The following is an 11,568-nucleotide window of genomic DNA, read 5'->3' as shown; positions in this document are numbered from 1 at the left end:
GTTTTGGGTGCCACAATCTAAGACATTAAACTGTGAGAGAGTGTCCCAAGGAAAGCAACAAAGATGGTGAAGGGCCTTGAGAGGAAGGTACATGAGGAGCGGGAAGTGGTCCCAGCACCAGCCTGACTTCAAAAGTGTTTGGACAATGCTCTCAGGCACATGGGGTGACTCTTGGGGATGGTGCTGAGCAGGGCCAGAAGTTGAACTCAATGATCCTTGTGGGTTGCTTCCAACTCAGCTCACTCTATGATATTGTGATTTTTGAATAGCCAAAATTTACTAAATTTCTGTTTTTATAGCTATGACTCAGTGAACAAGTTTTGAAGTTCCTCATCCTTCATTGGAGAATTAAAATTCTGATCCTGTACTTTATCTGATGAAAACTTCACATGGTATGAATTTAATTTCCTTTGGTTAAAGTAATAATCATTAGGTTATAGATAGAATTAGTAAATCCTACTAAGATGTTTATGTTGGAAACTTGTCTTTACTCCTTTGTTGTTGTGTTTAATTCCTTATACTATTAAATGTTTATGTTTCAGAGGGCTGATACATAACACTACTCTGTTTTAGATTTGATGACTGAAAGATGTTCATCAGGGAAACACTACTTGTCCATGAGATGATACACAAAGTTTTTGCAGAAGAGAAAATCAAATCTGCTTTTACAGACTTTGGGTTAGCATTAGAAATAGTGCAGTGTTTTAATCTGGCATAAAAATTCACTTTTCACTTCTGCAATAGAGATTTTCTCTTAAAAATTACTGATTACCTGAAATCATGAGTATTAGTTTTTTACTGATTTTGACAGCAATGGCTGTTGTTGCCCAAACACTTGTCCATTGAATAATACTGGTTCAACAAAATTTTTGTTTCTAACCTGTTGTTCAGACCAGAGTATCAGTTCAAATAGTTGATCTTAATGTATAGTGCCTTTATATTAGAGATGTTTCCTGGGTTGCAGTTCCCACTCTCCAGTGAGAAATCATTGTGTCCCTGATTAATGATTATACAAATATATTTCTTATGCTAAACTACTATTGAAGTTTTGTTTCTTGGAGATAACATTCTGAATGGATGTGTGAATAGTGGTGCCACAGACATGGTATCACAGATATGTTGAGTTTGCAGTAAAGACTTTCTGCTACAATTACTCTAAAAGTTTTGTCATAGCCCTATTTTGTAGTAAAATGCCTTTTCACAGCTACATTTCAAAAGAAAAACCATTTCATTCTTCTTTTCTTGTTTTGCATTCCATCCTACGTGTTATCTGAGTTAGTAGGATAAATTTTATAATAAAAATTTGAATCAATTTTATAATTATGATTTAAATGTTAAATTGTTGTATTTTGCAAAATTATTGTATTGTGAAATGTGTATGGCTATATTAAAATGTCAGCATAGATGTCCTGGAAAATACTCTGACTTTTTCTTCTTCAATGGACTCCCTATCTCCTTGTTTTCTGTTTCCATAATCTACTGTTAGAACAATACTTTAAAGAGATGGTTTTATCTCTGATAATCACTAAAGCATCACTCTTCAGGAAATTATTGTTTAATAAGCTTGTCAGAAGGACATGTGTGAGGAAGTTTAATTTGTCAATATACAATGTATTGATATTCAGTGGTGCAGAAATCATAGATCAGAGTTTTACCTTCACATACCAAAATTTAAGGTTGATGGTTCTGAAAAAAATATGATGCAGTTCTGTTCTGCTCTACATGGGAAAGACAATTTTTGTAAGAAATCTGTCATTTATTTTTTTTTATTATTATTCAACACTCTTCCCTTTTTTCATTAGTTGGTACCCAAGTGAGTACTTGACTGAAACCTGAGCTATTTGAGCCACTTCTGAAGTGGCTGGCACAGTTGTGCTACTTTATGCATCATGAGTGATCTGCAACACTAACGGAGAATGGGTTGTCACAAGGGAGGAATTTGCTCAGTGATTGCCAGTTCTCTGGGTGTATTACACTAAATGTTGGCTTTTGCATTCCTGCGTAAAGTGAACCCTAATTAATCCAGCCGTGAAAGTCCTGCTTCATCTTCTGAACCTAGCTCATTATGAAAAATGTAAACAGCTCTCTCAAAGCACTCTGTGTGCATATTAATTTCTGCTCTAATGATGCTTATTGTCCGATTGACTTAGCTTTGTCTTATTTTTTACTGTAAATGCATTATTTCTAGTTTTTGTTCCATCTTCATCTTTAGCATTCAGACTGGTGTTTCCCAGTAACCTGCCCTAAAGTAAACCTTCAACATTAGTACTTCAACTCTGGTATGCTCCAAAATGACTGCTCTAATACTGGCCTGGAGTGATCCTCCCATGGGCATGCAGTACAGCAAGATTGTGGCAGCAGCTGCCAGGGGTGGGAATCAACAGCCTCAGGGAAGACTCAAAGAGAAATTTACTTCTTCATTGTTATATATCCTTAGATTAAGTAATTTATCTTATAGAAATCATGCCTAGGAAGCAACTTTAATGGAATCAATACCAAATTGTCCTTGGTGCCTCCAAACTCCTTGAGGATGTAGAAGCCATGTCACCAGGACAATTGAAGCCCCTTAGAAAAGGTGGGGGCTTTTCCCCCTTTTGCCTGTAAAGGGCTGAGAACACAAGGTATTTATCAGTGCAAATCAGGATACCCAATCCTTTGATACACATTTGGTGGATCTCCTTTCTACCCCATGAAGTACATCCATTCTACTGCACAGTCATGTAAAAAACAATTCATGAATGGAAGGCATGGAACAGGCACATCATCTCTTTCCACAGGAACAGGTCCAATGTTTTGACTCATTAATTCTGTGATTATTCAGGAAAAAAAAATAAGAGAAAGATCAAGGATGCTGGAGAAAAGAAAATTAAGGTGGGAGAAGGGAGGAGGAAGGTCCCCAGTTCTTGCATGACCACTTGCTATGGCTTTCATTTTGAGTCCATTCACTTGCCTTTTCTTCTGTCAAGGATGGAAGCCACTTTCATTCATCTTCCTTCTCTCTTATCTATCTCTTCTAGAGCTTGTTTGTCCCAAAAATATAAAGGATCTTGATTCAGAGTGTTGCCAACTATATGCTGCATTATGGATCATTTTGATCTTCATTTAGCCGTACCTCATTAGAGAAGCATGTTTTTGTTTAAGTAGTGATGAGGTTATTCATAAGTAATTTAGTGCCACTTAGAGAAAAATCAATTGTAGGAACATTAAATTTTCATTAAACATTTTAAATACAACCTGACAGTCAGCTGGTTTCCAATCTTATGTGTTTCACTGCAATATTACTGTAAGTAACAGACAGAATGCAGGATTAGGTGGTAAAGAATACTTTGCATGTTTCAAGATAAAGGATAAAAGTGAGGTATTTCTCCACTAGCATTCACTCTGTAGGGATCCTCACTTACAGGACCATCTGCACTTCTGGAGATGCTGTGAGCTTGAAGTGAGTTGTGTGTGCAAGATGAGCAGATTGGAGCTGTCTGGGCAAAGAAAAATCAGACACACTGGGTTTTGTGGGAATATGACACATTTTGTAGTTCCCGTAGGCCAAGGAACATCACACACTGCAACTTCTTGCACTTCATTTTCTCTAATCCTCACCTTTTTCTGATGATTTTGACATGACTTCCATGTCTTCTTGTCCCATAACATTGATCTCGTCCCCCTCAACACAGAAATTTCTATCTGTTCTATTCCAAACCTCTTTCTCATTTCATACCAGTGTTTTACCTCCCCTCTCCCATTTGCTACTGCTCTAACTCTCTGCTAACATAGCCAGTCATAATCCACAGTCCATACTTCCCCCATAGCTGTTACACAGCTCACAGTCCTGTGAGAGAGCCATCCTTAGCCCACATTTACCTGCACCCTGATCCTACTCCTGCAATCTGACTGTGCCCTGTTTTGCTCTCTTCCCAGCCTCTTCCTTCCTCCCATGCAAGTGCCCATTCTTCCCCCTTCTTTTTTCCACTCCTTGCATTTCTGCCTGAATTACAGACTTCTCCTCCCCACTTCCCTCCCCAGTCCTTTTCTTTGCTGTTCTTGGTCTCCAACTTAACCAAGCCTTTTATTTTTTTGCCAAAGAGCAAGCTGCAGGTAATCCCTCCTGCTAGGAAGTTATGATGAAGCTGCTACTGGTTGTACATCCCTTGGCTGTAGCAGGGGGTAGTAAAACTTCTCCCCTGACTACAGCATAGAGAGCTGTGCCAAAGTCACACCAAGAGAGTCATTCAAACAGAGCTTTATGGATGGAGCACCACCATCATTCAGCTTGTGCTGACTGATATTTATGACATTCTGAGAATGTCACAGCTGGCCTTTCCGAGTTTAGCATGTAACAACAGCATGGCATGATTCTATTAATTTGAGTGCAAGGTTTACCTCAGCTCTTTCTGGTGATGCTTCATTTCTGTTTATCTATCACAACTAACTGACTGCTGCTCAGAATGGGATGTACATATGTGACACATCTTTATCTGGTTCCTCTGATAAGTCAGTATATAGCAGTCAGTTGGGCACTGGTATAAGAACCTGAATTTTACTTTACAGTTGCTGCCTGTCTCTTTTGTTCTGATAGATCTGTCTAAGCATAGAAAATTATACAGTAGAAGTACAGAAAATCTGATTAGATATATGACTGCTTTTTCTGGTGTCACAGATAACTACAGCAATGCAGCTATACCTTATGATAGCATTTTTACCCGTTCCAGCCTTTGGAAGGCATCAGCTACTGCTCTTCAGAACAATTCTATACTGAAGTTTGCTCTTGAATTCTATTGGAGAGAAAGCAAATGCATACATTTTGCTGTTAGTACCTTGAGAGACCCATCTGCCTGCTTAGCGTCTGGAAAAAATATTTGATCTTGATCTTGAGAAAATCCTAATGTTATACAAAAGACCTCCACTAGCATATACAGAGATGGGCTGTGGTAAACACATCTCTTTGCTTCAGAATTGTGTATATTTAACACCACTGTCACTTTAAAATAAAGATGGCAAAATGACAAAACAAGTTGGATTCACAGACAAATCACCTTCAATTAACTTTGGAATATAAAAAGCTGTGGTTCAAATACAATAATAGTGCAATAAAAGATGTTGATCATTGCATTTTCCAAGCTTTCACCTATAAAAATATGAAAGTAATTTTCAAAAGAATGGTCTCTTGCACTGACACGTAAAACTTTTATGGAACAAAAAGTTGGCATATTATCAAGATAAGTGGTCTGAAGAATTCAAACTAGATTATTGTTGTTATGATGGTGTTTACATCTACCTACCAGGCTGTTTCTCTTTGAGAAATTTTGAGTCCTGGTGAATGATATATATATTGTTCTATGCATTTCTAAGATGTTCCTAAGAATTAACTGTTTCCACTGAGTAACAAACCTTTGAGTTTCAGAGGATCACTACAAGTTAACAAACAGCTGGAACCTGAGTGTTGAGTATTGTACTTAAAACCCTTTTCCCAACTACTTCCCAGGGATGAGGGAGGCAGGGGACTCATGTCCCTCCCCTACTGAGCACACTCTCAGCTGAACAAATGAGTAACACTATTAATGCACTATTGCTAAGGATGATTGCTTTTACACATTAAAAATAACTATTTTATGCGGTCACAAGTTTGAACAGATTTTTCAATTCAATAATATGCTACTTTGGCTCCTTCCAGCCTGTTTTAATGCTCACCACCCTGGGGAGTTTCTAAATAATTATATGATTGGCAATTTAGGAAAGCAACAGAATTTCTGGCATTCTAGAGGCAAGGAAGATGTCACAGCTAGTGTAATCACTATTACTTCAAAAAATGTTGCCAACTTTTGATGGATGGCATTTCAGAGCATTGGATCATGTCACTTTAATTTGTTTTTAAGGATAAATAAAAGTGGGCTTGGTTCTTGTCCCCTTTTTGCTGTTGTTTAAAAAGTAAGCTTCTGGTCACATGCCCTAGCTTTCAGCTTATTTCTCTTTGCCTAGGTTAAGTGATGCATAGATAAAAGCTGATTTCTTGCTTGTATTCAGAAAAATGACTTAGTTCATACAGTCCCCAGCAGAGAAGAACATCTCACAACAGAGAACAGTAGTGCTCTTCTGTGCCCTCCAATCAGCAGAGCCTTTGTGAGGGTATCCCTTTGTCTGCCACAATCTAGACACGTAGATAGTTTACAATAAACTGCAGCTGCTGGTTTCTGTGTGATGAGGGGAACAGAAAGGTGCATTGCATCCATCTTCTGTTAAGAGCATAGAACTGCTATTAGTCAACTCTTCTGAATATTTTCTTTTTCAATGTGCTCGACAAGTTTTTTCAAGATTCTTAATAAGGAAAATATTTTCTTGAATTTCTATGGGCAGTGAGTAAAAACTGAGTGAAGCTTATGAGATCTGTCTTACTGTGGATAATTTAGTATTCCACTTACAAGGATATATGTAAACTTTGCATGTTTTGTAATGCCAGAGAGGCTGTTTTGATAATAAAAATGTTGGAGATTTCTTTTCCTAAGATTAGACAGGCATGAAGAGGGGCATTTTAGGCTGCTGTACCACGTGTTAGGACTGACAAAGCCAAACAGAATAGCTGAATACAGAACATGATTTTAGAATATACAGAATATGCTGGAGCAAATATCTTTCTGCATTGGTATGACACCAAGTAAAAGTATAGTAACATTTCTTCAGATTTATTTATAATTTGAGTATATCCCAACCCATTAAATCCTACGTGGTACCTAGATATTTTGAAGCAAGCCTTTTGGCAATAGCTCTTACTTAAGTACAGTTGAAATGGGATTTTATTTGCTGCTTGCTAAATTCTGAACCATTTTAAGCTTTAGAGTGAGAGATATGTTCAGGAGAATATCTGTGGTGTATCTGTGGTATATCTCTGTTACCTTTAGTTTATATTTACCACATAATGCTTAGGACAAACTCACAAATCCTTGCATGGTTGTGGGAGCTTGATGCTAATCCTTCATGTTAAAGACCACTCTCAAAGAAAGCAAATTATTACCACCAGGCTCATATTTGTATAGAGTGAGGGTGAGGATGTTTACCAGCTTGTGTGAAGCCTGTTGCAAGATTTTGCTCCAAACTAACAGTGCAGGCACAAGGAATCCCCATACGAACAATATCAGTAAGTAACTCAGGATACCAGAGGATTTGACTTTAGTCTATTACTTTGTATTTGGATTTATAATTCATCCTTACCATTCATTTCAGTCAGATTCATTGCAAAGACTTAGCTTTAATTTTTTTATATTAAATTGCTATGAATTCCTATAGAAAAATTAGACTAAGCTTTAGAGAGGTGATCTGCATTTAAGAGTTCAAAACTTCTTGCAATGGCCGTTTAAAAATTTTATACCCTAAATTAAAAAATGCATTGTAGAAGTTAAATTTAAGACTTGCTCTGATATAGTAAACTGCAAGAATGTTTTGTTCTTATTATGTGTATTCTTATGTGTAGTTATGAATATATCTGTCAAGTCAGATCTCACACTAGCAACACTTTGTATTTTATAGTACAGATTTATGAGATTTTTTTCATGTCATATTTTGTGATGCCCTAAAGGGTTTGGAATTTAAGTTCCAGTGCTCCAGGAGTGCTTTTGCCACCTTCAGAGATTTCCAAATTGGAATAGTGCCCATTAGAAAGATAGAGGGTGGGATAAAGAGTGGTTCTGGGGTCTTCCAATTCTACTTACTTTCCTTCCATTATGTTGTTCTGCTTAGGTTTTGATTTCATTTTGCATTTGATATGTGAAAATGAGGTAGACTTCTTAGGATGAGAACTCAACAGTGTATTTCTGTGATTGTTTTTATTCTAACCATGGAAGATGGAGGGCTGGAATATGCACTCTGTAGACTTTCAAATCCCTCTCTTTCACTACCAAGAAAACTGCCTTTGCTGTTTATTCTGACCTGTCCTATTGAAGCAGAGATGCTGTGGAAAACTCAGGAACGACCCTTTAGAGGAAAGGAAGTTTACATCCCAGCAGATAAGGTAGTTCTGATGGAGTTATGGGCTTGATTTTTTTGTGTCCAGCACTATTTTCTCTTTGATAAAATCCTCTGTCCATTATATAGATGGTGTAACTCAGTCTTTGGAGTCCTGTATACCTCCTCTCTTTTGGTGAAGACCCTTATCTAGTAGGTCTATACTTCTGTCTTCCAGCTGGCTTTTCTACAGCAGTTATGATGAGGTCTGACTCTGCTAGTGTGTGACAGACTGAGCCTGAAAGTATGGATATCCCCTTCACACTTCCTATCTGCATCCTAATGAGGAACAGAGACATCCAGAGCCCATCACTGGAGTGTTAGCTTGTAGGTTCCAAACAGAAAACGTAGATGTTGAGGGAACTTCGAGATCAAGAAGCCAGATGCAGTAAATACCACCTGATCAGTCTATATCACACTGCTCCTGAATATTTGGGTGTTTTGGAGATGGTATTTATTTTTCCCTCGATGCCAATTGATGTTTTGAAGCTCAGACCAAACAGAAACTGGATAGCCAGAAGAAAAAAGTTTTGAGGAGTGAAACACTGTCAAAACAATATTTTTCTCAATTGCATTAGATTATAAAGTGTAATTACTGGAAATGTCTCAGCTTACCTTATTTGCCCCTTGATTTCCTTTTATTCAGAAGCACTGCTCTGACATTACAGTCTGGCTTTAATGCACAAAAATCCTTCTAATAAATTTCAGTCTTGTTTCAGATATTGCTACTGTGCTGGAACTGCTCTTGAGAGAGTTTATAATGGGGATCTGTTGCTTCAAGCTAACTGAGAAGCTCCTTCTTTCATTGCCTTGATTTATCAGCAGCCTTTGATGCTGTTGATGATGGGGCCCTATTACATTGCCTTCAGCACCTCCTGGGTTTCCCAGGCTCCACGCTGCCCTGTTTCACATCTTATTTAATGGAGCCCTGTCTCTACAGTTATATACTGCAGTTCTCTTGTCATACTGATGCCTGAAACTGGGTTGTGCAATTGGATTTTGATGGTGCAATTTGCTATGACAGCACGGCAGTGTAGTAAAATTCTCACTTTTGTTTGTTAATTTTTTATATATAACACACACCAGGTGTGCAAGAGCGATAATCATTTGAGAAATTATGCAGCTGCTTGTTTATGGATCTGTATGATAATGTGATCTGTAACAGTACTTGACACTTCCATGTAACTGACTTAGGTTCTAAGACCATATGGTGTTAAACTTGCAGGTCTTGTGTTCAGAAAAAGCTATTTTAAAACAATTTTAAAAGGTTTATTATATTACTACATGGATTTTTTTTTCCTTTTCATTACCATGCCTTGAAAGAAAGGTGTTCTTCCTGTTAACAAGCAGTGTCTGTTACATACAGAAATTCCTATTTGCATCATTCATTGATTTTAATGTGGAGCCAGTAACTTGGAAATGGAGCTGGGACATCAGAAAGGTAAATGTGGAAAAAGTCACAAGGTGAAAGTTTGCTCTCTATCTCTGCTTCTTACATTCATAGGCCAGAGACATCTTTCTTTCTATTCTGGATTTTCTGCCATTCATCCATTTCATGCTGTCTTGTGCAACATAGCAGATATAACTCCTCGCTGCTGCAGGGCTTTTTCCAAAACTACCAAAAAATACATGTAGAATCCTCCTCATGCTTGATATGGAAGTTTCTCCAGTGCGTGAAGAACAGCCTTCATTTGTAATGCCAGCTTCAGACCTTCTTTACATATTTTTTTCCCATATAAAGTCTAATCTCTAACCTAATGGGGTATTATGCCCAGGAAGCAAGATGCCTACTTGTAATGACATGATAAAATTTCCTGCTGAATGGTTTTCTGATGGATTCCTACAATTTTTCTTTGCTAGTTTAAAAGCCAGTGCTTGTGGCTGTGGAAGGCTGCTTTCAGTGGACCAATAGATATGCCTGCACTGCTAAATAAAAGTGCCAGATAATAAGCCTGAGCTCTGCATCCCAGACCACTTATTGCCTCAGTGTTAGCATTTCTGAGCTGGAGCTTGCCTGTCCACTCCTAAGCAGTTGAGAGGACTGCATGAACACAGGACACTGGGCTCTGAAGGGATGGACACAGGGGCAGGTGCTGCAGACCCAGCCACCCAGTGCCAGCCAGCCTCAGGGCCAGGACATGGCTATCATTCATGCTTTGTTAATTTTAGACACAGCTAATGAAGCTGCATCTTACTAGAAAAAAGCCTGAGGGGACAGATGGTAGCTGCTACCAGAGACAGCCAAAGGCAGTTTAGGGTTAATAACTGGAAACTTGCTGAGTCAGACCCATTAATAGGTCTCTGCTAGAAAAAAAGAAATTGAGCAGATTAGGGTGTATTTCTGCAGCACTAGCAATTGCATTTGGTTTTCTCTGAGCTGGAGAAGGTGTAAACAAATGACACCTACCAGCCTTCTCTGTAATGACCTTTGCATCCCTGTGGGCAGAGCTTCCACCCTGGTTCCTCACCTTCAGCTGGGCTAACTAAGCAACTGCTTAGCTTATTGCAAATTAGCCCAGATTTCTGGTTCTTTGGGAACCTTCTTATATCAACCTGACCTTCAGCACGCTAGGACATTATCAACATCAGGTTTTTTCTATATTAAAGATGTGCTTACAGGATAAAATTCTGTGAGATTTGTTAAGGTATGTAGCTCCAATGTTTTGGTTCAGCTTCATTTCTGCTGCATTATACTTTGCACTTTCCATTAGGTGAAGTGTAATTTAAAAATGTGGGAAGAAGCCCCTTTTTGAAAGCACTTGCTATCATCTTTGTATGGCCTTCACTTCCAAATGTGGTAAAGTAAAGCAATGTGGAACCCATTCATTAAATGACACATTAAGCAGCCAATGCCTTTTTTCTATATTGCCAGCAATAAAATATATTCAAAGCACTTCATATTTCATTAAAATTATCAGTGAAATGATTTTCATCTAATGTTATTTCTGCTTTTAATAAAAAGGCCCTGCAAAATGAATAACTGAACATTTTTCCTTCCTTTCTTTCTCTTTTTACAATTATGATATTGAAAATATCCCACAAGTGAGGGAATGACCCATAAATTGAGTTATGAAGGTCATATTCTATGAAGAGCAGATATTTTCCATATATCTTTAAAGGCATAATCATTGTGTGTAAGCTGGTTTAGTTCACAGTGAGTCTTTAACTGTGCTCTGAACATGATATGACTGTTTACAGTAGACCATGCTGACTTTGAAGTGTGTTTCAAATACCTGTATGTACTCCATTGTTGCTCTTTTTGCATGCACTGTGGCCATTTAACATTGTAACAATAGGTTTTGCTAAAATTGTCAAGTTTAAAGCAGTCTTGAAAGCTTTTTCTGAAAGTCAGGGCTGTGACAATTAGATTATTTCACTGTGATGCTGTTCATTGTTTACTGATTAAAGACTCTGAAATCAGAGAAATTATTAAATCTGAAATGGTCATATAGGAAAAAAAAGACTTTGCAGACAGAATAATTATATTTCTTTTGATCTTAGGTTTATTGTGAATATAGATAAATGTAAGCTTTGCTGCAGGTATCTCAGATGGGTGTCAGATGCCCTGGAAAGCTTGAA

At 37.8% G+C, this 11,568-nt stretch overlaps 1 long non-coding RNA gene across 1 annotated transcript in view; it reads left to right on the top strand.

Moving 5' to 3' along the window:
- The first annotated feature begins 306 nt into the window (after positions 1–306).
- The window catches only part of LOC128800797 (uncharacterized), a 33,368-nt gene continuing 22,106 nt past the window's right edge, over positions 307–11,568 (top strand). The window contains exon 1 of the long non-coding RNA XR_008435051.1: positions 307–392. This is a non-coding gene — a long non-coding RNA (uncharacterized LOC128800797). The remainder of the gene's footprint in view (positions 393–11,568) is intronic.

Source organism: Vidua chalybeata, chromosome 1 (genome assembly GCF_026979565.1).
Source record: "Vidua chalybeata isolate OUT-0048 chromosome 1, bVidCha1 merged haplotype, whole genome shotgun sequence".
In the NCBI taxonomy this organism is placed as follows: Eukaryota; Metazoa; Chordata; class Aves; order Passeriformes; family Viduidae; genus Vidua; species Vidua chalybeata.
Note: the sequence above shows the minus strand (reverse complement) of the source record. Positions and strands in the feature narration are given on the sequence as shown.